Source organism: Gigantopelta aegis, chromosome 3 (assembly GCF_016097555.1).
Source record: "Gigantopelta aegis isolate Gae_Host chromosome 3, Gae_host_genome, whole genome shotgun sequence".
Lineage (NCBI taxonomy): Eukaryota > Metazoa > Mollusca > Gastropoda > Neomphalida > Peltospiridae > Gigantopelta > Gigantopelta aegis.
Genome location: NC_054701.1, coordinates 23632642 through 23653756, shown reverse-complemented (window position 1 = coordinate 23653756; position 21115 = coordinate 23632642). Strand labels below are relative to the sequence as shown.

The window sequence follows — 21115 nt, the reverse complement described above, 5'->3', positions numbered from 1 at the left end:
TTTGGGTGATGTATAACGAGTATAGGCAAATGTTGTGTATTCGAAATGGTTAAATAACCTCGATTGCGGCTTTAATATATATATTCACTTAAAGGGACAATATTGTGACGTGTAAATATTGTACATGTGTCTTGAATTACATGCCTACCTCCACTAAAAAAACCCCATTAAAACAAACAAACAAAAATGCAGCCATCCAAATAATATAATTTACTTCTTTGTTTATTACTGAAACACCAAATATATGAGGACGCGACATTTTGAATTTGACAGAGAAGCAAACAAAAAACAACTGGCTGTTATTTCAATGCATGAATACTTTTTATGTACTTTATATTGTTTGCATAATCAATCCTACCCTTAACGGACAATGGATTATTAGTGTACGTCAACAGTCCTTTGTTGTGACGTCAACAATGCTTTGGGGATTTCATATGATTATTGATTTCAAAGAGATACTACGTACATTTTTCGGAATATAGTTTTTAACTTCAGAAATGTGAGAACAGAATCGCTGTTTGAGATTTAATAATCATATTTGTTTTAAATGTGTATAAATCATGTTAAATATTTGTGCATGGATGCTACCCAATGAATGCTAACTACCGTGCTGTTCTCTTGCAATGTTTACTACAAGCGTTAAGTGCATATATGAATTGAGGTAAGTATCTGTTTGTTTGTTTGTTTGTTGGTTTGTTTGTTTGATTGATTGTTGATTGTTATTCAAGACTGTTGAAGTCGGAGGTGGGGTGCGTAGGCATTGGTGTAGAAGTTTTTGTTTATATTGAATGAAAGAATGAATGAATATTTAACGACACCCCAGCACAAAAATACACATCCGCCATTGGGTATCACAAAGGGTAAGTATATAAAAACAAATATTTAAAATTATTTTATACTGAGGGGCCGCCTACATTATTTATGTGTGTGTAGGGGTGGGTGGGTGACTGAGGAGAGCCATGGCCTCCATGCTCCACCCTGGCTATGCTAATGCATATTAATAAGACTGTACAAGAAATTTTCGCGAGGTTACGTCATTTCAGTTCAATTTAGGGTATTACATTAATTTAATCGTAAAAAATGCCATCAATAGTACCCACCCCCTCCACAATTCGAAGAGACCTGAAAAATCCAGTGTTTTGCAGATAAACATAATGCATTTATTGTTTTTAGTGGGGAACATGTTTAGTATGGTTAGCTGGATATTTCTATGGAAGATAACCGTATAGATAATACATGTTATTAACACTGTTAGTGGACTTCTGAATGCTCTTAGTAGGTGCCGCTTGTAAGCATTGCACCTCCTCCATAGTAAATCCTGCATCCGCCCCTGCCTGTTGTGATAATATAAAAAATACAATATTTAATACTACCATCCATCCTACCCCATCCACAGACTCGTTGTGACTCCTGTTTGATTGGACACTGGATCCGCCACTGATAGATGTATATGTTTGTAACCCAGCTCAGTGTATCACTATCTGGTGATCTGAGAGAGATAAAGTTCTGTAAAGTATTAATAAAAGTTTGTTTGTTTTGTTTAACGACACCACTAGAGCACACTAATTTATTAATCATCGGCTATTGGATGTCAAACGTTAAGTAATTCTGACATATAGTCTTAGAGAGGAAACCCGCTGCATTTTTTCATTAGTAGCAAGGGGTTTTTTATATGCACCATCACACAAACAGGATGGCACATACCACGGCCTTTGATATACCAGTTGTGGTGCACTGGCTGTAACAAGAAATAACCCAATGGGCCCACCGACGGAGATCGATCCCAGACCGATAGCGCACCAAGCGACGCTGTAAATGTATAACGCAGGGCGATTACGCGACGGCACATTACTGATGTAACGAGATCCAGCGGTTCCGCTGCTGTCACTTGATCGCCGTCGCCTGATAAAAACAATCAAATAATATTATAAAATAGTTCTAACCTAATTACATTTCCATGCCTCGTGGTACTTAACTGCTGCAACTGGTTATGCATGTATAACGGATACAGTGCAGACAAAACCAAAATAACATACATGTACTTTATTTACAGGGCCCGAAACGTAGCCCAGTGGTACAGCGCTCGCTCAATGCGCGGTCGGTATGGGATCGACCCCCGTCGGTGGGCCCATTGGGCTATTTCTCGTTTCAGCCAGTGCACCACGAGTGGTATATCAAAGGCCGTGGTATATACTACCCTGTCTGTGGGGTGGTGCATATAAAAGATCCCTTGCTGCTAATCGAAAAGAGTAGCCCATGAAGGGGAGACAGCGGATTTCCTCTCTCAATATCTGTGTGGTCCTTAACCATAATATGGGTGACGCCATATAACCGTAAATAAAATGTGTTGAGTGTGTCGTTAAATAAATCATTTACAGGACTTGGGGGTCGGGGTAATGGAGGGACATAGCCCAGTGACAGTGTTCGCCTGATGCGCGGTCGGTATAGGTTCGATCCCCGTCGGTGGGTCTATTGGGCTATTTCACGTTCCAGTCAGTGCACCACGATTTGTATTTCAAAGACCATGGTATGTGTTATCCTGTCTGTGGGATGGTGCATATAAAAGATCCCTTGCTACTAATGGAAAAATGTAGCGAATTTCCACTCTAAGACTCTATATCAGAATTTCATCAAATAGCCAATAATTACTAAAAGTACTCTAGGTTTGTCGTTAAACAAAACAATTTTTGTTTTAAAGTACTTGGGTGTCATAAAGTATATACACGTATATAGCTCTGAATAACGCTTATACTAGTCGCTCCCAGCTCGACGAGAAATCACAGTGGGATCTTTACATCTTGGAACTGATATCCCTACTCTAAAACAAAAATTATAAATTTATTATGTATAGCTAACAGTAATTTGTAGAAATAACCATTGTGATATATATATATTACTAGTACTTCCAGTCAGAGCTGTGCATGTTGATTTGTAAAAATAACCATTGTGATATATATATATATATATATATGTTGATTTGTATATGTGATATATATATTACTATATATCATATATATATATATATATTACTAGTACTTCCAGTCAGAGCTGTGCATGTTGGTCTGATTTCTTAAAGATTTATGGCTGACGCTCCAGTTATGACCCGGAAGAACCCGATTTTGATGTAATGCAACCTTTGTTTCTCAGTGTGAACACAGCTAGATGATCGTTCATGTTGCTAAATGAGAGGATGAAAACATCATTGTCAAACTCTAATTTCTATGATTTGCCTGCCAAGACCTTTACAGGCTTTTGCTCATCTGTCTGTCATTCCTAATTCGTGGATAGCTCGGTCATCTCATTATATTTCACTAACCAGAAGACATTTTCGACGGAAGATCTCGCACCGACCGTTGACCTGAAAGTGACCTTGGCAGCAGGGATGCTTTCTATTTTGATAAATATGCATGTTTAATCCCACGAATACTATTTTTTTATAGTCCACTTTATTAATATCTGTGTGGGATTCTATGTTATCGACTGGCATTTAGGTATTTATCACAGCCAAATGATAACGTATCTTGTATTGCAATAATCACACACTTGCATACCACCGCATGGTCGGTTCAAGGAAACAAAAATACCTCTTTGTCACGAGTTATCTCCCGTCGTCTACCGAAACCTACCGATGTCAGGCGAAGGAGGATCGGAATTGGCGCCAGGGTTTTTAAGCCAATCTTGACCACTCGACAAATGAGATGAATTTAGCAAAGCCAGAGCCAGGCTGTTTCTGCTTCACGATATCACCTCCCTTATTATAGAGTACTAATTACAAACGAGATTAACATGTCAGGCGTGTGACAAATCTCGTTAGGATAATCGCCAATGTTAATATCCTCTGGCCTGCTTCCCGTTAACCTCTGACCCCTTTTCCAGTTAACCCCTGACCTCTCGTCTACCTGGTATTGACTTTTTGAACGCTGGGTAGACGACTTTAATGAATATTCATGAGGAAAGGTTGCACCAATCAATATTGCGGCTCATACTTCGACTTTTTATTGTAACGAGTGGAATAATTTGACAAGAGAGGCGCACGTAATTAGATGAGAAAGTTTCTCAACGGAAGATTTAATCATGGCGGTCGTGTTACATGATAGTCACTTGTGACAAGTTATGGGTGTAGGTTTACAGGGAGCAACGATTGGCGATATTACCAACATGAATTCTGTCCAATAAACACTCCCCAGAGGCGCCGATTTTGCATATTTTTAACGGCTTTTCGCCGTAATGGTCCCTATAAAATATTCAAATGTTTCTCGTGAACTAAAATAAACCAAGCTATTGACTAAAAACTGCAAACCTAGCATTATAGGAATATAATATACACGCATATCCTATTTTGCCATATTACGGCTAACCTCCTTTGTTTTTATCGAAATGTAGGCCTACCGACTGTAGACGAAATACTTGTTTTTAACTTGGAATGTCGAAATTTGTATCCAGGCTTGAAAATAGTGGAGCATGTCTATACTTGGCTATGTTATAACTTACTGGTTTTCAAAATTTTGAAGACATTAGCTGAAAAAAACCCCAACTTTTATTATATCTAATTTGAATGTTTCTGTGGTAAATAGATTATTTTGGGAATTGCTCCGATGAGTTCGTGTTTATCATGAGTTAACGAGTTATTAGTCACAGTTTCTCTGGATCATCGAAAATGTCCGAAAATTTCCAAAATTGTCAAGAAATTAACCTGAGAGCATCAAACAGTCTCAAGTAATAGTTTGATCAGCTGATACCTCTCATATGCGTTAAGCTTTAAAATTGCTCAGATAAGGTCAGAATTCGCGACCATGACAGCATGCGTGTATTTATCTTGTCCTATTCTACTTTTGACTGTAACTATCTATGATCTCACTTTAGACACAGTATCCAATGCAAAACTGTGATTTTGCCTACAGTGAACGTATCTAAACTATTCGAATATAAGCAGGTTAAATACTATTAATCATAACTACGATCGATCGTTTCATGAAATTGGACCCAGAGGCAGAGCGGCTCCTATACATATTATACAAGACGTTATTATAGACATTTCTCAGACACGCAAAATAAACATTCTTCAAAACGTCTGAAGGAAGGAAGGAAATGTTTTATTTAACGACGCACTCAACACATTTTATTTACGGTTATATGGCGTCAGATATATGGTTAAGGACCACACACAGATATTGAGAGAGGAAACCCGCTGTCTCCACTTCATGGGCTACTCTTTTCGATTAGCAGCAAAGGATCTTTTATATACACCATCCCACTGACAGGATAGTACACACCACGGTCTTTGTTACACCAGTTTTGGAGCACTGGCTGGAACGAGAAATAGCCCAATGGGGCTATCGACGGGGATCGATCCTAAACCGACCGCGCGTCAAGCGAGCGCTTTACCACTGGGCTACAGTAATTATAGTAGTAGGAGGAGGACTAGTAATTGTAGTAGTAGTAGTAGTAGTAGTAGCAGCTGTAGTGTCAGTAGTAGTACTAGTAGTAGTAGTAGTAGTTGTTGTTGTACCAGTTGTAGCAGCAGCAGTAGTAGTAGTAGTAGTAGTTGTTGTAGCAGTAGCAGCAGCAGCAGCAGCAGCAGTAGTAGTAGTAGTAGTAGTAGTAGTAGTAGTAGTAGTAGTAGTAGTAGTAGTAGTAGTAGTAGCAGTAGTAGCAGAAGCAGGAGCAGTAGAAGTAGCAGTAGTAGTAGCAGTAGCAGTAGTGGTTGCAGTAGTAGTAGTAGTATCAGTAGTAGTAGTAGTAGCAGCAGCAGCAGCAGTAGCAGCAGTAGCAGTAATAGCACTAGTAGTAGTAGTAGTAGTAGTGTAGTAGTAGTAGTAGTAGTAGTAGTATTTGTCGTCGTCGTCGTAGTAGTAGTATTTGTTGTTGTCGTCGTCGTCGTCGTAGTAGTAGTAGTAGTAATAATAGTAGTTGTTGTTGTTGTAGTAGTAGTAGTAGTAGTAGTAGTAGTAGTAGTAGTAGTAGTAGTAGTAGTAGTAGTAGTGATAGAAGGTAAAAGTTCTAGAAAAGCGTTTCAGCGCTATCCGTTTCTGGGATGATGACAATGTCACATTCTTTAACGCATTCTTCACAAAGCCTGGTAACGGAAATCTCCGCACGGGATGATCCTTAACACACCCTGAATACCAGTGTATTTGAACCCGTGTGTTATCGACCATGAGTTACTAGGATAGTGTTTCGTATATTGTGTTTTAGTACAGCGCCACATAAACAAAGTATCGAAAACAAACGACTTATCTTTTGTTATAAAATACATTCATTTGTATTGTATTGTACCTATTGTACCTTACTGTACTGTACTTTATTGTATTGAACTGTTATATTGTATTGTAGTGTAATAATAATGTAATGTAAATACATTACATTATTTTATACATACTTTGTCATTAAAATATATTATTTATATATGGAATTCAGTATGCATTACTATAAATATAAGGATGGGGTTCTCTTTAAAGGGACATTCCTGAGTTTTCTGCAATTTTTAAGATGTTATCGACTAAGAGACTTTTTAACGATTGTAATTACATATCAAATATGTTTTTCTGCATAAAATATTAGTGGCTGCATATTAAACGTGTTTCTGATCGTTCTAATATTTGCACTAGGTTAAATTTCATTTTATTTCCTAAAATATTATTTTTTCGTATGTACGAAATCCAGTTTGGGCTTCTTACAAATATTAAGACGACCAGAAACACTTAGAATATACAGAAACTGATATTCCAAACAAGAAAATATATTTAATATGTAAATTTAATCGTAGAACTAGTTTATTAGTCGGAAACATCTTACAATGCAGCAAACTCAGGAATGTCCCTTTAAAACAATTTGGCGGGATGTAGTTCAGTGGTAGAACGCTCGCCTGGTGTGGAATAGGTCGTAGGATCGAGCATCCTTGATGGATCGGGTTTTATCCATCAAAACCAGCTGCTTATTAGCAGGAGAAGCCTGTGTGGCGGAACGAGTGTCTTCTCTCTATCTCTCGACCGTAGTTTAAAACGTGCTGAGGTATCGTTAGAGAAATGTTCCTTTTCTTTCCATTATTTTATAAGATAAAATTATAATTTCACAAATAATTCACTAACTTCATGTACATCTAGCCCATTGGGCTATTTCTCCTTCCAACAAGTACACCAAGACTGGTATATCAAAGGTCGTGGTATGTGCTATCCTGTCTGTGGGATGATGTATATAAAAGATCCCTTGCTACTAATGGAAAAATATAGCGGGTTTTCTCTCTAAGACTATATGTCAAAATTACCAAATGTTTGACATCCAATAGCCGATGATTAATATTTAATGTGTTCTAGTCGTGTCGTTAAACAAAACAAACTTTAATTTTCATGTACATTTATGTTTAAGACTGAATACGATATTAGTATAGAAATACATTTTTTAAATGTATTCAAAAATATTTATAAAAATGGGGCGCTGGACCGTTGCCTCTGTGTGAAGTACAAACAAGTTCACTGTTTAGTTTTAGTTTAAAGTTTAGCTAGATACTGCTCTGAAAATATAGTCATTTTATCAACTCGAATATTTGCATATAATTATTATAGAAAATCTAAGACACATTCCTGAAACAAAAACATCCGCTCCTTAATTTGAATTGGCTGTTTTTATCGAGCAGGAAATTTCCTGTTTTTGACTGGAAATGACCACAAGTGCCCACACCTGCGTTATAACAGTTTACAAAGGGTGCGGTGATCAGGTGCGAAAGTTTTGAAGTCACACACATGTTTATTACCAACATCTTCAAAGAAACTTAACATGCGTAAACATATTGTTATACAGTTACTAAGGGCAATGATATCTGATAGTTACAAATGAATTTTATTTCATTAATACGTTATTTCTTTTTCACTTTTAAAACAAATACCTTAAATGTTTTTGCAATTATATTCGAATATTAATTTCCTAACAAAACAAGATTTACGTAAAAAAATATTTATAATAACAAAAAGAAAACGCTTTACCGTTTTCAAACTCTCATTTAAAACATATTCAAAATATTCGTATGTAAAGTTTTCATAAATTTAAATTTTAAAATGCAATAAATTACTTAGAAAACAATAACATAATTATCTTAATACAAATGTGTGGACAAAACGAGTAATATGCCAATAATAATACGTTAAACTGAATTCGCTTTAGAGTAACTCCGCTAAATTAGTATGTGTATTGTTCTATAAAACAAACACTTTTAAAACAGAAATATATTTCTCACTCTACAACATCATTGTGTTCTGTTTCTGGAAAATTGTTTAAAATATCATTTTTCCCAGGAAGGCGCGAATATGCAGTCAAGCTTTCATGAAATTTGACTCTTTTAAAACATTTGATCACGTTTACAACTCATATAATAAATTCCCGATTAATTTTGAAATGTATTCAACTGTACAAATTATAAGTTCCAGTATGGATGATGTTATTTCATCATTAAATTTTCACTAGACGCGGCGTAATATTATGCATGTTCGCCCTGTACGGGAAATAGTGTATCACTCTACTAACGAGTCGCCCTTTCGTTTGATATCGACTACAGTAACTGACTTGTAAATAATTTATATTGCCGGAAATATTTAAGAATCTGTTTATTTTTAATATTCTATACTTAAAATTAATATATGAGTGTTTGAACAAATTAGAGTCTATTTACTGAGTGCGTATGCAGAAAATGAAAATGTGTGTCTTCATTACTAATAGGGCGGGACGTATCCGACTGGTAAAGCGCTCCCTTGATAAGCGGTCGGTCTGGGATCGATCCGCGTCGGTGGGTCCATTGGGCTACTTCTCGTTCCAGCCAGTGCACCACGGCTGGTAAATCAAAGACCGTGGTATGTGTTATCCTGTCTGTGGGATAGTGCATATAAAGATCCCTTGCTACTAATGGAAACAAGTAGCGGATTTCCTCTCTAAGACTATATGTCAAAATTACCAAATGTTTGACAATAACCGATGATTAATTAATCAATGAGATCTAGTGGTGTAGTTAAACAAAACAAACTTTTTTTCATTACCAATATAGTTTAATTCTGTGTTGTTTTATATGTTTACTAGTTTATAAAAATTTGTTGATTATTAAAATATATAAAATACACCAGGTGTGCCGTAAAGCACGATACAAGTGTGAATAACTTCAGTTTACTTAAGAAGGTGTGTAGAGTGTACTTATGTTAATGTTCTTTATAAGTACCGAAAAAACATTCCGACTAAAAATAAAATTAATTAGATCTAATTAATAGCCAGATGTTTTACAAATCTACAGTTTGAACTAATATTTCCTGTTTAGTGAACACCACTTTGACGTGGTTTTTATATACCCGTTCGCTGAGTGGAATTGTTCTACAGTTTCCAACAGTGCTATTAACGAATTAATATAGTACCTAGAAATAATGCTATCAATTCACCTTAGTGCATACATAAAATAAATAAATAAATAAATAAAAACATTTGTAACTACATTATATCACAATATCTGACCATATATGGTGGGGCGAGGGATTCTAAAAGGAAAATTTTACGATCTAACACAAATGGAATTTGTCAAACGTTTTTGTAAGGGTCTTAAAACGCATGCGATTTTCACATTGGTTTTGACAGAAAAATGTGAAATTATTTTATAAAACGATGGTAGGCAAAGATATTCTGAACTCTCTTGGATCCGAAATTGTACACATTAGAAATAAGACAAGTGCTAATTCTAATACTAAATATATTCACATCCTTATGTTGACACATTAGACTACTATCCAGTTGGCTTAATGGTTGCGTCAGTCCGGCCTTCTTTACATACAAATATATTAGTACACTGAAAACAATTATTCTTACAACTGCAAATTTTTATTTACGAATACCAGGCGCGGATCCAGGTAGAGGGTGCTATTGGTGCGCACCCCCTCGTATTTCGAAGTTGGCCCCCTCCCCAAATCCTGTATTTATCAAATGAATATAATATGCCAGTACTCGATAGATGATCTGAAATGACGTCGACATGAATGTCATAGCCAAACGACTTTATCGCAGCAAGTAGATACTGATACTACTTCTTACCACTATACAGAACTTCTGTTAACTTCACTATTTTAAGGCAGTTAAATGTTAGTTTGCTTATATTGTCTTGTGTCAGATATTTATTTTAATACATCTTTAAATTATTTTTCTTCATGTTCTTATGTTTGTAGTAGTTCAAATTAGTTGTTAACTTATGAAGAAAACTAAAACGCAAACGGTTTTTTTTAGGATTATGTTGCGTGAATTCCAACAGCCAGAAAAAAGTTTTGTCCATTTGTTTGCGTACACACATCACTGGACTTTATTATTATTTTTAAAAACTTCACCAAGAAAAATGCGAGCGAGTTTTTATCAATTTGTTGCGTGAATTTCAACAACCAGTAAAAAAAACCCAAAAAAATAACAAACTAGTGTCCATTTGTTTGTAGAGACATTCCACTAGACTAAATTATTTTAAAACCCTCACCAAAAAAACCAACCCGGGCGAGTTTTTAGCATTATGTTGTATAAATTTTAATAACCAGTGAAAAAAACCCCACGCCCCACTAGTGTTCATTTGTTTGTAGAAACGCACCACTAGACTTAGTTCTTTGGAAAACCTCACAAAGTCTTATCAGAGAGTACTACAACCTAAATGGTAACAAAATATTTTGACTCCAATCTAATCGGTGAAGACTGCAGAAAGCAGACTATATATTTCTTTAATATCGCAGTCCATGATGTTAACCATCTGGTCTACTGAATACTCGTCTCAAGTACATAAACACAACAAACATTAGTTTTCTAGGTTACAAACTTTTCGAACATTGACCAATGAGCAATTTGCAATTGCTGACCTCACGGCAAGGTTAACGCGCTTCTCTCTCAACAGGTAAGTGTCGGTCTAGATAAATATTAACTCGAGATGTTCACCAACACATGCCGGTTGAAGATTGACAAGGAAAAGCAGATAATTAACCGGAATCTAAAATATGCCTTCCATGAACTTCAAGAGTATTTGTCTGCTACTCTGCCTACCAAAGTATACGAGTCAAATTTACACTTCATCTGTTTGGTGGCAGCGGTGCATTATAAAGTTTTGTTAAATATATTATTTAGTTGTGGGTTTTTCTTTCTTTTCTTCTTTTTCCTCTCCTTTTTTCCGTCTTCTTGTTTCTTTCCTTTTCGTTTGAGTCTGATTATTATATAACTTTAAAAATTGTTTTTCAATATATGGTGTGAAGAATAAAATTATTTAATAACATTTAATGCATAATAACAACGTTTTAGAATATTAAATATAAACATTAAACACAAACAATAAACAATAAACAATAAAGCTTACCTCATGTTGGTATTTAACAAACACCAAGAATACTTCGATCCGATTCCGTAAGAACGTCAATTGCAATTTTCGATCAATTCATTGACGTCTGCAATCTAAAGAAAAAAAAAGTTTTGAAAATCATATTCATATATACATATATATTTATATAAATCTGCACGTGATTAAATCTAAGTAAACGTTACAAGTGTTTAATTATGACCTTGACTGGAAAATACCGAAAGACGTCCTCATTTCCGAACATTCTTCAAAGTTTCGCTGAAGGCCCAGTTGTGGCGGACCGGTCAAATATCGGAAGAACCGTCCAGGGTCTCATCTTAACAGAGATTCAAGTATTGATCTTTTCACGCGCGTGCGCACGTGCTTGATGCAAAACACTATCGAAATTTATTCATAAGGGGATTGTCATATTTGAGTATTGCAATCCGAAATATGGGGGAATCTTTCATGTGTTGAATCATCGGGCTCTCATATTGATCTTGGGTCGAATTTCTCAGTTGAAATTTAAAAACAGAACTAAATAGCGATAGTGTTTCCTAGATTTCTGTGCATATTAATTGCAACTCGTTTTTTGTCCGGTTTTACGTCCATAGTAACATATATTAGTCAAACTGGTATAATTAAAAGTGTGAGAGATTTGGGATTGTCATCCTTTTGGATTAAGTGTCCATCCAGTAAAGGTCTCTGATGGCCAATTCTTTGAACGAAAATGCGTTTGTGCGACTAATTATTGGAAAGAATGTATGACGTTGTTAACAATGGCTTTATTATTAATAATATTTCCGAGAAGTTATGGAAATTCACAAAAGTTGTCACAATCGTTAAATCCCCTCTTGAATGTTTGAACGCATGTTTCTTTGTTCAAAGAGAATATATTTTAAATTAATTTTGACTAACTTAAACTAATTATTGCATAGTTAATTTAATAGTATCTATACATATTAAGTAAGATATTTATTGTTTTCTTAGTCGAATTTGGATATTAACCCCCTCCCCAATAATGAATATTAATTTCTGATTTAAGAATCAAATACATACTGATATGTGATACAATGTATTCATTTTAAGAATAGCCTAATTAACGTTTCACTTTTTTTTTTATTATTAGCCCAGAAATGTCGATAGTGTCGGGGATGGGGCCTTTAATCACTATCTTACAGATAGTGTTGAACATAAATAACATTATATATATATATATAATACATAATGAGTATGGTTAGACTAAATATGTTCAGATTGATTGTACATTTTTCCATAAAAAGAGGGAGGGAGAGATAGAAGTGAGAAAGAAGAGACAGAAAAGAGAGAGAGAGATGGAGAGAGAGAGAGAGAGAGAGAGAGAGAGAGAGAGAGAGAGAGAGAGAGAGAGAGAGAGAGAGAGAGAAAGTAAAACAGGACAGTTTTAACATTAAAAAAGCATACATGCACATACACACACGTTTCACATTTGTTAATTATTGAATACATATTTAAATTATATCATAATTCCTGAAATACGTTTATATATGAAAATATAAGTGTTGTTAGTATTGTTAATAATCTACTTCTTTTTCAAACTGCATGTATATGTATATGTATATGTATATGTATATATATATGTACAATGCATATTATTTTAACACATAACTAGCACGAAACAAACTATGTATTATAATTATATATTTTCAATTAAAATATAGCGCTGAAATAGCATAATTACAATATTGAAATTATAATTCAAGTTATTTTTATTTATTTACTTATTTATTTTTGTCGCATTTTCCTTAGAAAATAATTAGGATCAATAGACGTTATGTTTTAATGGCATACCATTATGACATTTGTTAACAATATTTTAAAGGTTGTATAGAATACATTTTGTTTTGTATTCCTAATATAATATACTGACATTAGAAAAACGCATGAAAATAACATAAATTCTAACGGAATAATGTTTAATTTAAAAACCTGTTTTTAGTCATAGCCCAGCCGCATAAACTTTTCAGCAGAATATATTTTTAAAGGATAAAAAATAGGTATACTATATATAAATCTATGGTGGGTTTTTTTTTTTTTAGTTGTTGATAGTGGTTTTTGGCGTGTTTTTCTTTTCTTTTCTTTTTTGTTTTGTGCTTTTTTTTCTTTTTTTTCTTTTTTTGCAGGGAGGGTGTTGTTTTTATTGCTTTTTGGCTGTTTTTGCTATTCTTCTTGGTCTTGTTTTTGATGATGATGTTGTTTTCATCTATTTACTGCAGAAGAATTTGTACAACATCTTCGATCATTTTTAATAATTTAATATAAATAAAGGATGTACATTTCTCTTCACTGAGTAATGCTACCATAATAATGTTGTTCTGTACTGCTAGCTAAAATTGAACTAAGACTTTCCCTGTGAGTTATGTCTTCAGTGCCATCATTCAGTGACATATTTTAAAATATCGTCAAATAAGTTGGATATGACGTCTATGTAGCTTGTTGCATAAGTTAATTTTTTAAGGCATTAAATGTATACTGAACAACAAAAGAATCGTCACTATTTTAATATTATATTATTTTTATTATAAAATTAGTTCGGTAAATGGGCCTAAAATGTTCACAAGACATTTAATAGACTCAAACATTAATGGAATTCAAAATAATATACATACATACATACATACATACATACATACATACATACATACATACATACAGTTTGCTGCATTGTAAGATGTTTCTGACTAATAAAATATGTCTACGATTAAACTTACATATTAAATATATTTTCTTGTTTAGAATATCAGTGTCTGTATATTAATGTGTTTCTGGTCGTCTTAATATGTGTAAGAAGCCCAAACTGGATTTTGTCTTCAAATAGGAAATTAAATTAAATTTAACCTAGTATAAATATTAAAACGATCAGAAACACGTTTAATATACAGCCACTAATATTTTATGCAGGAAAATATATTTGATAATTAAATACAATCGTTAAAAAGTTTCTGTTAGTCGATAACATCTTTAAAATTGCAACAAACTCAGGAATGTCCCTTTAATACGGCTTCTCCAGTCTTACCTCTGTGTAATCGCTTACCAATATGACGTCATTTCGTCGTCTTCTTCTAGTTACGTTGGAAACGTTTTGACATGGTCGTTATCAGTATATATATATATATATATATATACACACACACACACACACACACACACACACACACACACACACACACACAGATATATATATATATATATATATATATATATATATATATATATATATATATATATATATATATACTCGCACACACACCACACACACAAACACATGGTCGTTATATATATATATATATATATATATATATATATATACACACACACACACACACACACACAGATATATATATATATATATATATATATATATATATATATATATATATACACACACACACACACACAGATATATATATATATATATATATATATATATATATATATATATATATATATATATATATATATATATATATATACTCGCTCTCGCTCGGGCAAAACACAAACCCTCACACTTGTTTCGTAAAATCAGTACGACACACAAGCTCGTGTAATAATCTCTATTTATCATATAATAGCTAGCATATCCAGTGTAATCAAAATATGTGATATTTTTAAAAATCACAAACTTTCAGAATTTGATAACTTTGCAAATTAGTTGTAAAATTAATCGAGGTCACGGCATTATGTTTATTGACAGTTAAGCAAACGTAGGTCACTAGGGTAACACTCCATAATTGACGTATGCATTAATAGTCATCAAACAAAAACATTTCAAAAACAAGTTTACATTCAAAAAACAAAATAGAAAGTACTAGTTTATGGATGGATATCCAAAATGACGTCATTCATGTTTGACTTCATTTCCATTCAAAAAGACACCGCGTCACATATCCCTACGTGATTTGAATATCGTGTAATAGCTGACTCTCTAAACCACAGCTACTGAGTTTTGAACATGCGTTAGAATATTAAATGTCATTTCTAGTTACTGCATCATGTAACAGAATGAAATGAATATGAAATAATTTACAAAATGACTATTAAACAAGAGTTATTAGGTGCAAGTGCTAAATAAATCATTGAGCGTTTTCTGCTGGGAAATACGTCTAACAATTATTTGAGAAATGATGCTCAGATTTTGACACATAATATATTTCAGAAATATCATATGGTCCAAATTCCTAACGAAATGATAGAAAATGAGTTTAAAACATGGTCTTAACAGTCAACAAATATTCATAAAAACACTGGCCGAATGACATTTTTGAAGGAAAGATATTTCATTATATGGAATGTATTGCCAATTAAGGTCACCTGCTGTTTGTTACAACTTGACATCACTATCAACTAGTTTTGGCATTTTGGACAGACATAATCGCCCGGTCGTAGTAATGTGATATTAGAACTAATGTGATAAATATTACATGACCACGCTATATAAAAAAGAATGGATAAAAAAAGAAAAGCTCGTTAAAAGTGACAGCGCGATGTGTCATATGAAGATAATTAGCATAATTAAACACTTCAGCGTTATGTTAACAGACATTATTGACTTGCCTCGTTTGGTAGTTTTCTTTCATAAGGGACAGAAAGATTATTTAATCGTTTGAAGGAGAAACGTTAGGGCTAGAAAGGGACAACTCTATTAAAATTATAAGGACAATAACAATCAAAGATATTATTGATTTGTTCTTAAGACATGATTCTGAATGCAATTCATTTGAGGTGGTGAAAGTGGCGATCTTTGGGGGTTTTTTTTAGGGGGGGGGGGTCTTTTTTGGGGGGAGGGGGAGGTTGTAGGTTTTTTTTATGGTGATTTTAAATTTTTTTTATGGTGATTTTAATGATATTTAATTTTAAAATAACAGCTATTATATGTTTACATTCTTAAACTCTTCATATTAGGACCATTTTCCCCATGTGCGTTATAAAAGCAGTTTTCACGCGGCAGTGCCTGAACATTGATTGGGTATAGGCACGTTAATAAAATTACCCTACGCGGCACCCGGAAAACGGACATATAATCTGTTCTCGCTTTCCCCGCGTCAAAACTCGCGCACTTAGAAAACGACCCTGACAAAAGTACTAATACATGTACGTTGTAAATGATCACAACTGTTATAATGATATGTATAACATTCGTTTAAATGGCGGGACGTAGCTCAGTGGTAAAGTGCCTGCTTGATGCGCCGCCGATCTGGGATCGATCCCCGTCGGTGGGCCTATTGAACTATTTCTCGTTCCAGCCAGTGCACCACGACTGGTATACCAAAGGCCGTGGTATGTGCTATACTGCTTGTGGGATGGTGCATATAAAAGATCCCTGCTACTAATGGAAAAAATGTAGCTGGTTTCCTCTCTAAGACTATATGTCGAAATTACCATATGTATGACATCCAATAGCCGATGATTAATACATCAATGTGCTCTAGTGGTGTCGTTAAACAAAACAAACTTCTTCGTTTAAAGTGGATTTAGTAGCTGTCGATATCAATTGATGTTGAATACAGGAATAGTGTTAGCCGTATTTCATTCAAAGAAGTTTTTAAAAATTAATCCTTATATTGGATTTTGGCGCTTAATATGGAGAGAATATTTCATGTTTTCTACTAATGTGATTTTTAATAACACTGAGTGAAGTCTGCAACCATATCACGTGAGTCACGTAATGAGATGTAGATCATATTTGACAGAAAGTATGAAGTAACTTTCGTCAGTTTATCTTGATTCTTAAAATCAAACGTCATGGAACACTTGTTGGTGGTTTGATTGACCACCTTGTCAATCGGAAGCAAATATAATTTATTTGAAATATAATTAGATAATAACTTTTCTAAGCTAGTCTTGGGAGTGGCAGTCTTCCTAGAGGCGTTGTACGAGGGATGGATAAAACACCTTGTTATGGATCTCCTAGGGAGTGGACGTCCTTCCAGGGAGGAACACCTGATAGTGGATCATGGAAGCAATCATGGTTTTGGCTAAAATATCCTTTCGACTTTGCCTTGTGTAGAGATACAATTTTGATCACGGAATACGGTTTTTGTTATTCAGATTTATTAATCATATTGTTAATATCTTTGAAGTTTTCAATAATGTTTATTTATTTCTTGAAGATGTTGACATATTATTATAACAGAATATTGCGAACAAATCGCTTAATGATCAATTTCTGGATATTGCGAGTTTAAAAATGTAAAATCGTTTACCAAAATAGAACAGTAGTCAAATCGCTTATTTATCAAATGACACTCAAGAAGTTTATTTGGACTGAGAAATTTGGGAATATTGCAAGTTGAAAAAGTTATAAAGAACAAACATGCATAAACTCTTCATCTTCATTTCATTATTTTGTTGCCAACACGCTTTCCTATCCAGGCGTTGAGTGCTGCACTGCGGTGAGTTAAAGGTGACGGCTTTATATTGGTATGCCTATTTAATTATATTTAATGCACATTATTGCAAGTATATTGGAATATTAATTTAATGAAAAGGTAAAAATAGAACGATTGTTAAATAACGAGTGCAACTATTTTGCTACATCCCATTGAATCCGCCCTCTGATGAGCAAGTAGTTATGTAATCTTCACTATTATTGTCTCATTAAATATTATGTCATAAATATTCATAGCTTCGAGATGTATTTGTTATCATATCAATAAAAGGAGAGGAAAATGATGTTCTTTTTCATCTAGTTTTAAGCACATATTTATTGTTCTTTGTTATGCGCCAATAAAAATAAAACGGTTTTAAACTATTCGGGAGTTTTATATTACTAATATACTACCGGTACATGCATTTTTAATATTACCAGGGAAATAGTTCCTGTTTGTTAAATAAATGTCATAGTTTAGATGTGTAACTTTTGCACCAAGAACTGAAAGAAAGAAAGAAATGTTTTATTTAACGACGCACTCAACACATTTTATTTTCGGTTATATGGCGTCAGACATATGGTTACGGACAACACAGATTTTAAGAGGAACCCCGCTGTCGCCACTACATGGGCTACTCTTTCCGATTAGCAGCAAGGGATCTTTTATTTGCGCTTCCCACAGGCAGGATAGCACAAACCATGGCCTTTGTTGAACCAGTTATGGATCACTGGTCGGTGCAAGTGGTTTACACATACCCATTGAGCCTTGCGGAGCACTCACTCAGGGTTTGGAGTCGGTATCTGGATTTAAAAATCCCATCCGAACCCAGTACCTACCAGCCTGTAGACCGATGGCCTAACCACTACGCCACCGAGGCCGGTTACCAAGAACTGATTCCAATTTAAATATGGAGTATCAATTATGCCACATACGTTTTAAAATCATGATTATGAAGTCCAAACACTCATAAACCTTGTATTACAGGCTCGGACAAATCACATTGGATTTGTTTTGAGCAAAAAAGTCCTATCATTTAAAAGGTTTTTTTGTTTTTGTCTTTTTTAAAGGTCTTTTGCATCACTCTAATATATATATTTCATGCAATTGCCGTATTCAAAATGAATGAATGAATGAATGAATGTTTAACGACACCCCAGCACGAAAAATACATTGGCTATTCGATGTCAAACAATGGTAAATTCAAAAATTAAGTGATGAACATCAATATGAAAATGTAAGCGGTTACCTTATTCAGAACATAAATACAGGACATGACTATTAAAAAGGCATATAATAATAATGTATTTATGTAAAAGTCTAACGTAAAAGTGTGAAATTATATAGCTTTTGTTTTACTGATTTGGGAAAGTTCTACAAATGGTCACTTGGTGGCTGGAATGTGGATGTTTTGGGATTTGGATGTGGGTGGGTGGTTAACGCATTTTAATAGATCATTGGATCTACTGGAAACCATGTTTGTAACTGGAAAAATGGCAAATTGTGTAATCAATATGGGAAACAAATTTTGAATAGCTGAATTACCCATGTTATCGTCTCTGAGACAGCCCTCCGATAGCCACAAACAGACCAAGCTGTATTGTTTATTAATTTACAATATCTGTGTCAGCCATTTGATAGTCCCTGGGTAAGCTTATGCAAATAGCGGCGGAATATATTAATACGTAATGCCGGGTCTGTGCAAAACGATATTCTTATAGTGGTGTGGTTACTCGTTTGTATCACGCTATGTTTTCGTACTTTTCACTAATGGCTGGTTACAGCTCAAAAGGCTCATAAAATAACTACGACTACGACGAGGATGATGATAATGATAACGATGATGATGATGATGGTAATGACAATATCGACGATTACGCCAATGACTATCATGTTGATTATGATGATGATGATGATGGTGATGATGGTGATGAGAAAGACGACGACGATGACAACGATGTTGGTTAGCTTGGACATAAATATCGGCATTTAATCAAACACCATTTTGTATTAAATAAAGGTATCTACCGGTTTTGTAGAAGTGAATATAGTTAGACTAAAGATGTTCCCACAATACATTTTAAACTAGGGCTATTTGGTGTCTAACATGCGTATGGATAATTCGACACTTATCGCTAATTCGAAAATTTAGGAAGACAGAGAGAGAGAGAGAGAGAGAGAGAGAGAGAGAGAGAGAGAGAGAGAGAGAGAGAGAGAGAGAGAGAGAGAGAGAGAGAGAGAGAGAGAGAGAGAGATTATTTACCAGGACATGCTTTTCCTACCAATAAAGTAGCAAAATATATTTTATCTCTTATGTGTACTTCCCATTAACACGACCTTTGATGTAAGTGGTAAATTAAATGTAGCAGAAAAATGCAGACAAACATGCAGTGTTTGGTTAAGAAGGGACGAATGGATGAACAAAAGAAAGAAATTAATGAATGGAAAAAATAACGAATGAATGAATGAACGAACGAACGAACAATAAATGAATGAATGAATGAACTTTAAACAGGAATAAATGAATAATAAATATGCATGTTTTAAAAATAGATTAGGATTCAAAAGTGAACAAGTTGGTTTCTCGTAGACCTACACGGAAACCAAACCAAATCTATACGCGCAGTGGATGTTTGTAAACACTTAATTTAATTCATACCCCCGTCATTTGTCTTGCAAGCTTTGTAAACACGTAAAGGAAATCTTCCCATCTACCCAATATTAAGTTCACTTTATCAGACGCGCTGTCCTCCAACAGACACATTGATGAAATCAACAATTGGAAATCTAAAATAAATTTCTTTCGCACAACAAGCAATCAAAGAGTAAATCCCATTATACGAGTACAATCAAAAGTGAACTTTAACCAATCTGTTGCTTTTGTACTTGAGTGATAAATCATATTCTGTGGATAATTAACTTTCTAGCTTTCCCGACTCCGAAGCGCCATCTATGGACGGAGCATACTCATAACATTTTTGGTGCGGTATTAACTTTCGCTGCGGACTAGCGATCGTATCTGTCGGATAGCAACGTGACTCATGGCGGCTGAATTCAGAAAGCAAACCAACACAGGCCAAGATCGATTTAGAGTTCAAATTCAATTACCCCTCTTTCTGAAATTGGTATCAAGTGGCGTATTTATCAATAACATTTATCTGCTAGCGTCCTGGAACCAGTTGATGAGATGTTTCGGAATGTTTCATGCAATCTACTCCAACAATCGGCGCAATATTTGTTGGAATTGGGTGTTTCCCTTCTCCCGTCGAGGAAATGATGGCGGGAAATGGTTCGTGCGCCTCGTGTTTTTGATCGTGTGATACGAAAATACGGCTCATCCTCGTTTAGCCTTGCACGATGTTTGGGGTAATCAAACTAGGTTTACATT

At 34.5% G+C, this 21115-nt stretch overlaps 1 long non-coding RNA gene across 1 annotated transcript in view; it reads left to right on the top strand.

Moving 5' to 3' along the window:
- Positions 1-454: 454 nt before the first annotated feature.
- LOC121367723 overlaps positions 455-21115 on the top strand; it is a 52877-nt gene continuing 32216 nt past the window's right edge. Inside the window, exon 1 of the long non-coding RNA XR_005957424.1 lies at positions 455-661. This is a non-coding gene — a long non-coding RNA (uncharacterized LOC121367723). The remainder of the gene's footprint in view (positions 662-21115) is intronic.